This window comes from Leucoraja erinacea, chromosome 19 (assembly GCF_028641065.1).
Source record: "Leucoraja erinacea ecotype New England chromosome 19, Leri_hhj_1, whole genome shotgun sequence".
Classification (NCBI taxonomy): domain Eukaryota; kingdom Metazoa; phylum Chordata; class Chondrichthyes; order Rajiformes; family Rajidae; genus Leucoraja; species Leucoraja erinaceus.
In genome coordinates, this window is record NC_073395.1 from 29706533 (window position 1) to 29720757 (window position 14225).

Consider the following 14225-nt stretch of genomic DNA (forward strand, 5'->3'; position numbering starts at 1 on the left):
CTTTCTGTTACTGAACACTTATCTAGCAATGATCAATTATAAAAGGTCAATTATAATTTGCAAGCTCCAAGCTTCAAAAGGGAAACTGTGGCATTAAATCAAAACCTGCCAATGCGTATTATTACCCGTCTACTCTGTGTGCGCATTAGCTGCAGAGCGTCAAAGCGCATCAAATAAAGCAATACCTGGTGCATTGAACACTACTCCTAAAGTGAGATGATACTTGCAGTGGCCAAGAATCACATACCATGGATAGAGTTGCAGAGTAATAGCCACAGAGCAGTATAACATGAATGTGGGGACTCTGGCCGATTCGCCTACATCAACCAGGATGCCTATCCAAGTCTACCATCTTCCCACATCGGCCCATATCTCTCTAAACCTTTCCAATCCATGTATTGCACCCAATGTCTTTTTAATGTTGTATTATACCTACCTCAACCATTTTCACTGGCAGCTCATTCCACTCTGTGTGTGAAGAAATTGCCTAATCATTGCCCACTCACCTTAAATCTATACTCTCTAGTTTTTTCATTCATCTTCCATGGGGAAAAAAGACTGCTAATTCACTTAATTTATGCCTCTCATCATTTTTTATAGCTCTATCAGGTAATTCTTCAGCCCCCTATGTTCCAAGGAATAAAGTCCTCGCCTGCTCAACCTTTCCCTACAACTCAAGTTCTCGAGTACTGGCAACATTCAGGTAAATCTTCTTTGCAGTCTTTCCAGCTTAATGAGGTCTTCTCTACAGCCAGGTGACCAAAACTGCAGACAATACTCCAAATGTGATCTCACCAGTGTATTTTATAATAGCATCATAATGAACCAAATCTATACTCAATACTCTGAACTTTGAAGGCAAGCATGTCAAATGCCTTCCTCGCCATCCTGTCAACCTGCGTTGCCACTTACAGGGAAGTATGGGCTTGTGTTCCAAGGTCCCTCTGTTCTACAACACTTTCCAGAGTCCTACCATTCACTCCTGAAAGTTCTACCATTGACTCCTGATTTTCCAAAATGCAACACCTCACTTATCTGAATTTCCATTCCTCAGCCCACTTACCTAGCTGATTGAGATACTGCTTTAACTTTTTGACACTCTCTTCAATATCTACATTCCTGCTATTATTATATCAACTACAAACTTACTAACCATGCCATGTACATTTTCATCCAATTCATTTCAATACAGAACAAACAATGGGCCCAGCACCAATCTCTGTGGCGCACCCTAGGCACAGGGCTCTAGTCTGAAAAACAAACTTTCCACCATCAAACTCCACTTCCTTACATCAATCAAATTATGTATCCAATTAGCTAGCTCTCCCTGAATCCCACGTGATTGAACCTTCCACACAAGTCTATCATGCAGGATCTAGGCAAAGGCCGTACAGGTCCATATAAGCAGTGTGCGCAAACCTGCCATAATCAAACGTATTGATTACCTCTTCAAACAACTCTATTAGATTTGAAAGAAACATGCACAAAGTCACGTGGACTATCACTAATCAGTCCTTGTCTATCCAAATGCTGGTAGAACCTATCGCGCAAATTGCCCTCCAGTAGCTCATCCACCACTGATGTCAGGCTTACTGGCTTCTCCTTGATGCCTTTCTTAAATAACAATTAAGAAGGACAGCAACATTAGCCACCCTCCAATCTTCCAGAACTTAACCTGTGGCTAAAGATGAAGCAAGTATCTCTGCAAAGGGGCTTCTGCAGTTTCTTCCTACAGGATGCATCAGGTCAGGCCATGAGCAGTTATCCACCTTAACATCCTTTAAGAGTGCCAATACCTCCTCTTTGGCAAGTTCTATATGGCCAAGACATCACAACTTATTTGACTCAATTTGTTAGCTTCCATAATCTTTCCCCACAGCAAAAACTGAAAAGAAATATTCATTAAAAATCACACCCATGCCCTGTGGTTCCATACATACATGATCAGGCTGATCTTTAAGGGGGGTTATTGCCTCCCTGGTTACCCTTGATACATCTTGTAAATATCTTGGGGATTTCCTTTACCTTGCCTGCCAAGTCCATCTCATTTCCTCATTTTGTCCTCCTGATTTTCCTCATAGGTATCTTAAACTTCTTATATTCATCAATGAATTCACTTGATCCTGCCTGCCTAAATCTGATGTATTACCCCCTTCTTTTTCACGACTGCAGCCTTAATAACTATCGTCAACTAAGATTCTCTAAACCCTTCACCCTATCAGATACATGCTGTCCCTGACCTCTTACTATTGCACTTTTAAAAGCTTCCCCCATGCCGGTCATCCCTTTACCTGCCCAGAGTGTCACCCAATTGACTTCAACAAGTCCCTGCCTAATGCTTCCTGGATTGGCCTTACACCTTTAGGACCTTAACATGTGGGACAGCCTTAACTTTCTCCATTACTATTTTAAAACTTTAAGAATTATGGTCACCAATCCAAAGTGCTCCCCCACTGACACTTCGGCCATTTGTCCCACGCATGCTCAATACTAGAGAAATTAAAATCTCCCACTAATGCCAGACTATTACTTTTACAGCTATCTGTGATCCCTCTGCTCATCTGTTCATCCAATTCCTGCTGTCTATTGAGGAGCTTCTAACACAACCCCAAAGTAAGCATTGTTGTTAATCTAAATACAAATACATCACCTTCCTCTCACTGCACCATGCCTGCAGCATCTATAGGAAGCAATTGCAGATGCTGGTTTAAAACAAAAATAGACACCACGTGCTGGAGTGACTCAGCGGGAAAGGCAACATCTCCGGAGAGAAGGAATGAGTGACGTTTCGAGACCCTTCTTCAGTCATTAGTCTGAAGAAGGGTCTTCAACCGAAACATCACCCATTCCTTCTTTCCAGAGATGCTGCCTGGCCCGCTGAGTTACTGCAGCATTGTGTGTCTATCTGCAGCATCTATACCCGGGAACAATGAGCTGCCACTCCTGCCCTTCTCAGTCATGTTTCTGTTATGGCTATAATATCCCTGTCCCCCGAGACAATCCACACCCTGAGATCGACCACCTTGCCAGTTAAGTTTCTTGCACTGAAATCAATGCAGTTTAAACCACCGGTCTTTCCTCCCTCCTTGCCTGTTCTGTCGACAAAGCTTTCTCTCTTTGACAACATAAGTTGCCACAACTTCCCATCTGCCTCTTTATAGGCACTTGGATGCACTCCCGTGTCAAATTATTTTAAACCCTCCTGAATAGCACCAACACTTGCTATAGAGCTACTGAGTTGACAGCATGCCATCTGTATTTCAATGGTGACCCTCTTTCTTAGAGAATAGCAAGTTGATTCAATATCTAAAATTAAAGATTAAAGTAAGTCTCTGCAATATTCTCTTAATGTTTTGGGTGGGGGAGGGAAAGTAATATCAGAGTATGATATTACTTACATGACATTATATGAATTAATTCCTAGTTGCCTGCTTCAACACCACAAATGATTTCTTAAAAAATGGTGTGTGAAAAACAGAAGAAATCCCCCAATTTTCCAATGATTTATGTCTAATCTGATCATTGGAACGTGAAATAATTGAATAGCTTCACTTAAAAGCTGAACAAAATCTTTCACAGTTTTTAGGTGAAATAGAATGATATGTGATAATACAATTCAGAAAGAGCCACAGATCATTTGACCATTCATATCTGTGGCTCTTCATAATATTAAATATCTTCTTCAAAGAAAGCCTTGATTTTATTTCCCATTCAAGAAACAGATCACTCCTCCTTTATCCTCGAACAACTGAGGTCCCTTAATTCTGGCATCATTCACAACAAACTCTTCTGCAATAAGACCCTGACATCTTTTTAACATTGTGATGATTCGAGGTGAATACAATACCTCAGAGCTTACAGCTTTGGGATAAGTTAATGGCTTTGTATTCTGTGGCTCTATTATTAGTTTAAAGACCTTATTTACACTTTTAAATAACCTTGTCTACTTCTCCTGCCACTTTGAAAGATCTACGAACATACACCCCCACCTGTTTCTATTCTTGCAGCATCTTTATTCTGTGTGATTTTATATGATTAGCTTCCTAAAGAAATATATTATTTTAACTCCTCTGTATTATGCTCATTTCACTTTTTAAAAGTTTAGTTTAGAGGTACAGTGCGGAAACAGGCCCTTCGGCCCAGCAAGTCAATGCCGACCAGTGATCCCCGCACATTCACACTATCCTACACACACTGGGGACAATTTACAATTTTAACAAGCCAATTAACCTACAAACCTGTACATCGTTGGAGTGTGGGAGAAAACCCATGCCGGTCACAGGGAGAATGTACAAATTCTGTAAAGATAAGCACCTACAGTCAGGATCAAACCTGGGTCTCTGGCGCTGTAAGGCAGCAACTCTGCCGCTAGTCTGAACACTTTCAGACCATCACCATCTGCACCCTTCACCCAATTGTCCACATCTGCACCCTTCACCTGACGATATACATCTGCCCTTTTCACCAGTCTGTCTGCGTCCTGCTACTATTTGCCCCTGATTTATTACAGTTATGCTTCTGCAAACTTTAAAATTATTGACTTAGCCATGAGCATAATTTTGATCAATAAGACCAACACACCCAAAACTGCTTTCTGGGAAACATATCTTAGTGCTACTGTCTGATAAACAAGTATTCTCCAATGCTGTCTCCTTCTGTTATTTAGCTAATTTTATATCTTTGTTGCCATGGTCCCTTTAGTCCCATGAGTTTTAATACTGCACACATGTCAATTATGCAGTGTGCCGTCAGCATCTTGTGTGAATCTAAACACAACGGGCTTGAGTTTGCTTCTCAACTGGATGTAGTTTTGCCAAAAGTCACCAATGAGCAGCAGCACACAAGGTTGTGGACCTGGACCTGCTTGCTGCTGAATGAATGAGTAGAATGAGTGGGAGGTGAGCTGGAGGCACATCTGACCTCCCTCTCACCCCAGACCCACCACCAAGTCCATAACACATTGAGTTGATGTACCAGATACACTTCATATCTGGCCTCGCCAGAGATGGTGCATCTAATATGACCCCATCAATATGAAGAGTCACCGGACTTCACCAGTAAAGTAGATGTCATTTATGGTTCGCTTCATGGGCCTGTCCCACTTGGGTGCTTTTTTCAGCGGCAACTGGAATGGCGACTGCCAGAGTGGAACAGAGGCGCACCCACACAAAAACACACATCGCTTTCTTCACCAGCCCGTTATGCAGGCTGGGACAGGGCAAGCGGGGGGAGCGCTATCTAAAAAATTCACAGGGTGCAAAGACAAGGTAATACAGACACACACCGCGATGAACAGGACGGCTAGCACTGTAATTAAGATGGCTAGCACAGTGTACGGTAAGTCCTTTAAAAAAGGGGTGAGAGGGGGGAGAAGTATTGGAGACAACTTTTAATATGCCAGAGATACAAGGCTGTGAAGCTCAGCGGACATTTAACATTACCGGTCTCTTATCCTTGGTTTCTGAAAACTACTGCTTACCTTTTTTCCCCAATGAGCCAATGAAATTCACCAGTCAGCACCGGCTACAACCTACGATAACCTTTGACCTCCTGACGACCCACCTACGGCACGAGAATTCCTGCTACTCTCCATGGCAGCTTCATTCCAGTCGCCGCTAATTTTTCAACGTTGAAAAATTTACGACGACCATAATGAGGCCGTGACTAGTTCCCAGAATGCGGGAACTCCTCGCGACCATGAAGTCGCCCAAGTGGGACAGGCCCATTAAGCAACCCAGCCCTGCTTATTTTAATTACCCCATTGTTTGTTTAATTAATTTTCAAAAGTTGTATCATTTAGAAGGAGTTGGATGGCCTTTTGGTTGCTCTGCAAACAGAAACCATGGATGAACCGTGAGCTACATTCCCAGGTGAAGGCCAAGACCGCTGCATACAAGTCAAACAATCTTGAGCAGTACAATAAAGCTCGCTATGATCTGTGCAAAACCATCAAGAATGTCAAGAGACAATAAATACCAGCACAAACTCGAATCCCTGTACAATCATTCAGACATCATTCAGTCTGTAGACTGTGGCAAGGCCTGAATATTATAACTGGCTGCAAAAACAATCAGGCAACATTGCTGTGATAGTGTTACCCTCCCTGATAAACTTATTGCATACTATGTTTAAGAAAGAATTGCAGATGTTGGAAAAATCGAAGGTAAACAAAAATGCTGGACAAACTCAGCTGGTGAGGCAGCATCTATGGAGCGAAGGAATAGGCGGCATTTCCGGTCGGGACCCTTCTTCAGACTTATTGGGGGGGGGGGGGGGGGGGGGGGGGGGGGGGGGGGGGGGAGGGGGGGGGGGGGGGGGGGGGGGGGGGGGAAAGGGGGGGGGGGGGGGGGGGGGGGGGGGGGGGGGGGGGGGGGGGGGGGGGGGGGGGAGGGGGGGGGGGGAGGGGGGGGGGGTGGGGGGGGGGGGGGGGGGGGGGGGGGGGGGGGGAGGGGAGGGGATTTGCTATAGATATGAATGTGGATTGTGGATTATACTTAGACTTCTAGAGGCATATAGGAGGTGACATATTGGTTCCTACCGGGCCTCGGCTGTGGACTGGGAATGTGGCCGGAGGCCTTTATCGAGGCGCCGTGGTCTTGATGCCTCCCGGATGGCCCAGGTTGGAGCCCAGCCAGGGCCTCGCGGGTCAGGGAAGCCTCGATTCGCGGGTCAGCAGAGCGGTCGACGGGGCCCGCGGCTGGGGCCCGGGTCAGCACCACCGCAGGAAAGGACCCGGCAGGGTGTGGAAAGATCGGTGCGGCAGCCGATGATGGCACCGACCGACAGACGGACGTGTGAAGTAAGGACGTCGCTGCCGAGGAAGGGAACGGAGGGGGACTCGGCGGGGTGGACCGCTGCGAGGGCGGAGGAAGAACAACAGGGACCCGGTGTGGAGGGACTGCCATGGGGTGGGGGGGTGGAGGGTAGATCAATGGACACTGGGAATCCGGTGTGGGGGGGGGGGACCTCTGTGAAGGGGGGGGGGGGGGGGGGAGCACAAAGGGGGGAACGTGTGTGGTGCGGGGGATTTGTTACTTTGTAAGCATCCTTCCTGGGCAACTATTTCACTGCAAAGAATTTCACTGTGACTTGTAACATGTGACAATAAAGTTTTCATTCATTCGGCCATATCGTTGTGGGCAGAAAATGAGCTGGCTATCACGATACAGGAATAAATTGGCCTATTGAAGTTTGACAAAATGCAATAAATTATGTGCTACTGGGATCAGTACTAGGGCCTCAATCTTTTACATTATACATAAATAACTTGGAAGGCACACATGGTTGGTTGGTTAGTAAATTTTCTTTTAATATAAGGAAAAATAAGAATGCCATAGACAAAATGCTGGAGTAACTTAGCTGGACAAGCGGCATCTCTGGAGAGAAGGAGTGGGTGACGTTTCGGGTCGAGACCCTTCTTCAGACTGAGGTTATGAACAGTTTTTAGAAATATCAATGTGAAATTGACTGCAAAGGAAAATTGTGGCTTTACTGCTCGTTCCACAAAGTTTTCTATTCTCCTTTAATGCATCTGACACACCAATGCATGGAGCAGCAAAGACATTGGCAATGATGCCCAAACAGCCATTGCCTCTCTGGACACCACCTCCATAATTTTGGATCTCACATGATATCTGCCGAGGTCTGCTTGGTGCCATTACACAGGCAACTTAAAATTGAGGAATCAAGATTTAAAATTGTATGCATCACAAAAGCTTTCTTTTTGTTAAATGAACAACGTGTCATGTTGGTTCTCCTTCAACTCAGTGGACCAGGATAATTCTCTGCCACAGAAGGAAGTGCATTTTGAATCATTAAATATCGCCAAGAAAGAGACAGAAATATTTGCTAATACTAAAAGGATCAATAGATACAGAGAGAAGTTATGAACAAGATGCTAAAGGAGATAATCAGAGCAAGCCCAAGGGTGCAATCACCAACACCTGTGAATTCTCAAGTTCCTATATTTCCATGTACATGCCTTTATCCTTCTCCTCATTTTGAAACACATGCAATATTCATGGTCCTCTCTTCAATCAGCATCATTTATCTAAGGATGACTGAAAGCCTATAGTCTCGGCAGATTGCATTCTTGAAGGCAGTTGCAAAGCACTCATTTTATATCTCAGGCCAATTATGATAATCCTCTTATATCGTCTCCCACTATTAGTGTAGAGCAAGGCAAGGCACTGAAATACTTATCACGGGATGATCCAGGACAAATCTCTTTTCTTATGATACTAAAACTTGGCTGTTCTCCAGCTCAATGTTGAGAGCAATTCAACTCAAGCAATCAGCATTGCGATGTGTCAACCCACAAACCAGGCTTTTTGTAAGAAACACCCATGGCACAGCAACAAATGAGGAGGCTCATGATCCTACCTTTGTTGCCGACAGGACTCCTCACTTTACTTGTTTCATCAGAGGTGATCTGACATGTACGTAACATTTCTCTGGTTGTAGCAGAACGATAGTCTGTCCAAATTCATGATATAAATGATATAAAAATATAAAATCATTGTCACCGTTTATCATTTACAGTCTTGACTAACCACAGCCAAACAGTTGACCTCAATCATAAATACTCTAGCAAGGAGATATTGTTTATCTCTAAGCAATCTTGAATATACATTTCCTGAAGAAGTCACATTCCTTTAAACTCTGGGATTCAAAACGTCCAGGGAAAACAAAGTGGAATAATGAATCAAGTAAAATGTTTATAAGAAATTTCCATCAACTACACAAAATATTATTTATCAACATTGATAAGATAAGTTTTCAGACGACACCATCTGATCTATTTCCAAGATAGATTTTCCTGAAGACTGCTTGGTAGAAATACAAGAGGTTTATTAACAAGAACACAAATAAATTGAGGATCCTTTGGAAAAGACCAACACATGAACTGCTGGATTATAATGGGCATAATCTATGTTCACCACTGCCTTGAAGAATGCATAATGAAAAAAGGGCTTTATTATCATCATACAATGCAATGATCCTGCAATTGTAAATATGGCTGTAGAAAAGCTAATCCTTGCAGCCTCCCATACAAGGACTGGACATGGTCTACTCAAGAAGGTGGCATTTACTACTGTTCAAACAAATGGACTAAAATAAGACACTCCTATATCTGCAAGCTCCAATATAAAAATTGAATGCAAAACCAGATACAGCATTTCAACTAAGCCAGACAATTAATCCCTTCATTACACTGCTCACTGTCTGCACCAACCATTATCCTCCATCAAAATGGCTATTAAAGGACTATAAAATTTACTCCAAGAGTTTGTTAGCAGGTAAAGCTACTGACCAGCTTACTTTATGTGGAAACCAATGCATTGTTGATAGACCACGAGTGTATCACGTCCCTTCTATAAGACATTTATTCGTCACAGTAGTTTTGGCAATATTTCCTAAGCCAATGGACATGACACTGAGCAGAACAAAGGTAGAAAGAACATTCCCACATGCAAGTTCTGTTACCAGTTAAATTAATATAGATCACCATATCTTCATTGTTTTAGAGGCAGGATCTGCCCCATTGCCAGATTAAGACAACACACAAACTGGAGCAACAGTATCTCATATGGGTAGCTTATAACCCAACAGTATGAACATTGAATTCTCCAATTTTAGGTAACTAACCTTCAAGCAACTCCACGCCTTTCTTTATCCCTCTCTTCCCAGTGCCCCAACCTGGACGAGCTCCCATTGCTCACTTAGAGAGAGATTTTTGATCAGTATGGGTGTCAGAGGTTATGGGGAGAAGGCAGGAGAATGGGGTTAGGAAGGAGAGATAGATCAGCCATGATTAGAGTAGAGTAGAAAGGCCTAATTCTACTGTTATCACATGACTTTCCCCCCCTCCCCTTCCAACTATATTATTTCCTCTGGCTTCACTTTTCATGACTCGTTTCTCCTTGTCATCTTATCTCATTACCTTTTGTCTTTTCATCTCTGGCCATTGTTCAACCAACTACCAATCATTACCCCTTTCATCTGTATCCACCTATTTCTTGCCAGGCTTTGTCCTGCCCCTACCTGTCTTTTGCTTGCTTGCCACTGCTGCATTCAATCTGAAGAAACATCGCCCTACTCAAAATGTCATCTATCCATGTTATCCAGAGATGTTGCCTGTCCTGCTGAGTTACTCCAGCACTGTGTCTTTTTTGTATTCTGGCATCTTCAGTCCTTTGAGTCTACAAATATGATGAACATTTATTTCATTAAAAAACACATCTCATGTGTTATGCAAGCAATATTCATTATACTTTGTTAAAAGCAACAGCAGTTTTACTGGGACTTGGATAGTACAGCCTTTATTTCCAATGTCATCTCTTCTACTAATTCTTTGTTCCAAGTTCGTGTCTCTGCTTGCAATAATTGGGGAAACACGGTCTTTATCGCAAACATGATCCATAAAATATATTTTGCTTACTTAGTTGCTAATGATGAGAGCAATTCATTTGGAGTTTATTACTAATCTTAGCCAAACCAAATAAAGGAGAAGAAAAATACACATCACTTGCAGGTTAAAACATACCATAAATGTATCAAAAGTCTTACATGAAATGATAAGACTGTACCAGCAAGTTGTGGAGATTTAGGAGATTTGCCTTCCAATGTCTCTATTCCTGGTCTAATCATTATTTGTGAAAGACTTTATGATATCACCCAGTGTGCCATGTTGGAGATGTACATATTTTTTTCTATGATGCTTTTTGCATGTACAAGTTCATGTCAGATGTTTTATAATGGCTTACTCCTCAGTTTCTTCATTTAGCGTCAACATGCTAACCCTCAGGGAAATTACCTGCAAGCACTAATTCCAACTAAAGAGCTAGCAAAGCCTAAACGCAAGCATCAAAAAGGCAGTCATGAGACAAATGGTAGACAAGCTCTGAGCAAAAATATTAGAAGTGTTTTCCACTATACGTGTGCTCAATGTGCAGTGAATACTGGGATATTACATGTAGCCTATCCATGATTTACTACCTGTTAGCATTTACAATGTGCATGAATTAAATTATGAAGTTCTAAAGCTATCTTTATTATACACTAGACTAAGTGGGACCTGTTGGGTCCCATGTTCACACAGGAGGGCTGGTCCCTCGACGCAATATTCCACCTCTCCACCAATTACAATATTGGTGGCCAGTGGGGGGGCTTTCTGGAGTGCTGGTATGGGTTCTTGGGGTGGCAGCTCAGTCCCTCAAGCCTGATCTGCTGGCAGCTAACTCACAGCTGGTGGGCTGGCAGTTGACTCATGACTATTCTTTGAAATTCCATTTCAAGCAGGACCAAGGCACCAAATTCAAGTGCAGTTTCCCACTATGAACAAATTCAAGTGCAGTTTCCAACCACTTCAAGCAGGGTGCAAGGCCACCGAATTCAAGCGCAGTTTCATTCCACTTCAAACGGGGTCGAAGGCAACCAAATTCAAATGCAGCTTCATACCATTTCATGCAGGGTGAAACCACCATAAAACCACACAAAACACCAAACTCACAGTTCAGTAGACATTCAGTGTTGTCAGTTGATTCACAGCTCAGACAGAGTCATGACCTCTCCCTCCCCCATCATGTAGAGACTGAGCCACACCCACACTTCCGGGTTTTAAAACCCCTCCCCCTCCCACTGGAAAAGGTGTGGCTTTCAGGGAGTGATTGACAGGAGAGAGATTCTCAACATTTTTTAAACACTAATAACACTTTTATTTTTCATTGATGGGAAGAATTCTCTGCACCTGCTCAGCGGAGGGGGGACCGAGTAAGATGGCCAAAAATCACAGCCGTAAGTGGTAGCATTTTATCTTAAATGAATATACAGTGCAAACAGGAAGTAAGTGCATTTGCAGTAGTGCCTTTTAACTTTAAACCAAAGCACCCAAGCCGCTATTTGCAGTAAGTAGTGCCTTTCAACTTCATGCCACCATTTGCAGTAAGTCGTGCCTTTCAACTTCAACCAAAGCACCCAAGCCACCATTTGCAGTAAGAAGTGCCTTTCAACTTCAAGCCAAATCAAACAAACCATATTTTCATTTTCAAACCACATTAAGGGTACTCACAGTTGTGTCGACATTTGTTCAGTGTTATTCAGAGCTCAGAGACGCGACCCTTGGATTCATCCATCTTGCAGAGACTGAGGGAGGCACACCACTTCCTGGTTTAATAGTCCATCCCCCTCCCTCCAGCAGGTGCAGCAGAGAGAATGGTGATTTTTTTAAACTTCAAGCCAAAGCACCCAAGCCACCATTTGCAGTAAGAAGTGCCTTTTAATTTCAAACAAAGCACCCAAGCCACCATTTGCTGTAAGTAGTGCCTTTCAACTTCAAGCAAATCACCCGCCACCATTTGCAGTAAGTAGTGCCTTTCAACTTCAAGCCAAAGCTCCCAAGCCACTATTTGCAGTAAGTAGTGCCTTTCAACTTCAAGCCAATACATCCAAGCCTCCATTTGTAGTAAGTAGCACCTTTCAACTTCAAGCCAAAGCTCCCAGGCCACTATTTGCAGTAAGTAGTGCCTTTCAACTTCAAATCAAAGCACCCAAGCCACCAGTTACAGTAAATAGTGCCTTTCAACTTCAAGCCAAGCACCCAAACAACTATTTTCAGGCAGTGCCTTTTTACTTCAAACAAACCATATTTTCATTTTCAAACCACATTAAGGGTACTCACAGTTGTGTAGACATTTGTTCCGTGTTATTCAGAGCTCATAGAGACGTGACCCTTGGTTTTGTCCATCTTGCAGAGACTGAGGCACACCACTTCCTGGTTTTATAGTCCATCCCCCTCCCTCCAGCAGGTGCAGCAGATGAATGGTGATTTTTTTAAACTTCAAGCCAAAGCTCCCAAGCCACCATTTGCAGTAAGAAGTGTCTTTCAACTTCAAGCCAAATCACCCAAGCCACCATTTGCAGTAAGTAGTGACGTTTAACTTCAAGCCAGAGCACCCAAGCCACCATTTGCAGTAAGTAGTGCCTTTCAACTTGTGTGGCTTTCAGGGTGTGATTGACAGGAGAGAGAATCTCAACATTTTTTAAACACTAATAACATTTTTATTTTTCATTGATGGGAAGAATTCTCTGCACCTGCTCAGCAGAGGGGGGACTGAGTAAGATGGCCAAAAATCACAGCCGTAAGTGGTAGCATTTTATCTTAAATCAATACACAGTGCAAACAGGAAGTTCAAGCCAAAGTACCCAAGCCACCATTTGCAGCAAGTAGTAGCTTTCAATTTCATGCCACCATTTGCAGTAAGTAGTGCCTTTCAACTTCAAGCCAAAGCACCCAAGCCACCATTTGCAGTAAGAAGTGCCTTTCAACTTCAAGCAAATCATCCGCCACCATTTGCAGCAAGTAGTGCCTTTCAACTTCAAGCCAAAGCTCCCAAGCCACCATTTGCAGTAAGTAGTGCCTTTCAACTTCAAGCCAAAGCACCCAAGCCACCATTTGCAGTAAGTAGTGCCTTTCAACTTCAAGCCAAAGCACCCAAGCCACCATTTGCAGTAAGTAGTGCCTTTCAACTTCAAGCCAAAGCACCCATTTGCAGGCAGTGCCTTTTTACTTCAAACTATTTGCAGGCAGTGCCTTTTTACTTCAAACAAACCATATTTTTATTTTCAAACCACATTAAGGGTACTCACAGTTGTGTAGACATTTGTTCAGTTTTATTCAGAGCTCAGGAAGATGTGACCCTTGGCTTCATCCATCTTGCAGAGACTAAGCGAGGCACACCACTTCCTGGTTTATAGGCCCTCCCCCTCCCTCCAGCAGGGGCAGCAGAGGGAATGGTGAATTTTTATAAAACATTATTATATCTCTGATTTTTAATCGATGGGAAAAATTCTCTACACCCATTAGGCGGAGAGGGGCTCTGAGCGAGGTGGCCAAAAATGACGGCCGTAGGTGGCGGCGTTCTGTCGGAAATCGCAGCACAGTGGGCCAAAAGCGGTCAAGATCAGGGATTTAGTAATATAGATAAAAGCCTGGTATATAAACTATCAAATTAATATACAAGTGGAAATTTGTAATGTGACATAACACGTCAAAATTGTACTTCGTTGAACCTCTATTGGCTTTGCATACATGCGTTTTAAATTATACCTCTTAGTCGATTGTGCTAGGTTAACGCATTGAGCTATTAATGTGAAATGCTCTTTTGAATAGCCCTTAAATGAAGGACGGGTATTGATATTCTATTGTTGATCGGAATCCCTGAGTG

General features: G+C 43.1%; 1 protein-coding gene across 3 annotated transcripts in view; it reads right to left on the minus strand.

Moving 5' to 3' along the window:
- LOC129706439 (potassium voltage-gated channel subfamily C member 2-like) overlaps positions 1–14225 on the minus strand; it is a 120483-nt gene that overhangs the window by 66577 nt on the left and 39681 nt on the right. The window lies entirely within an intron of this gene.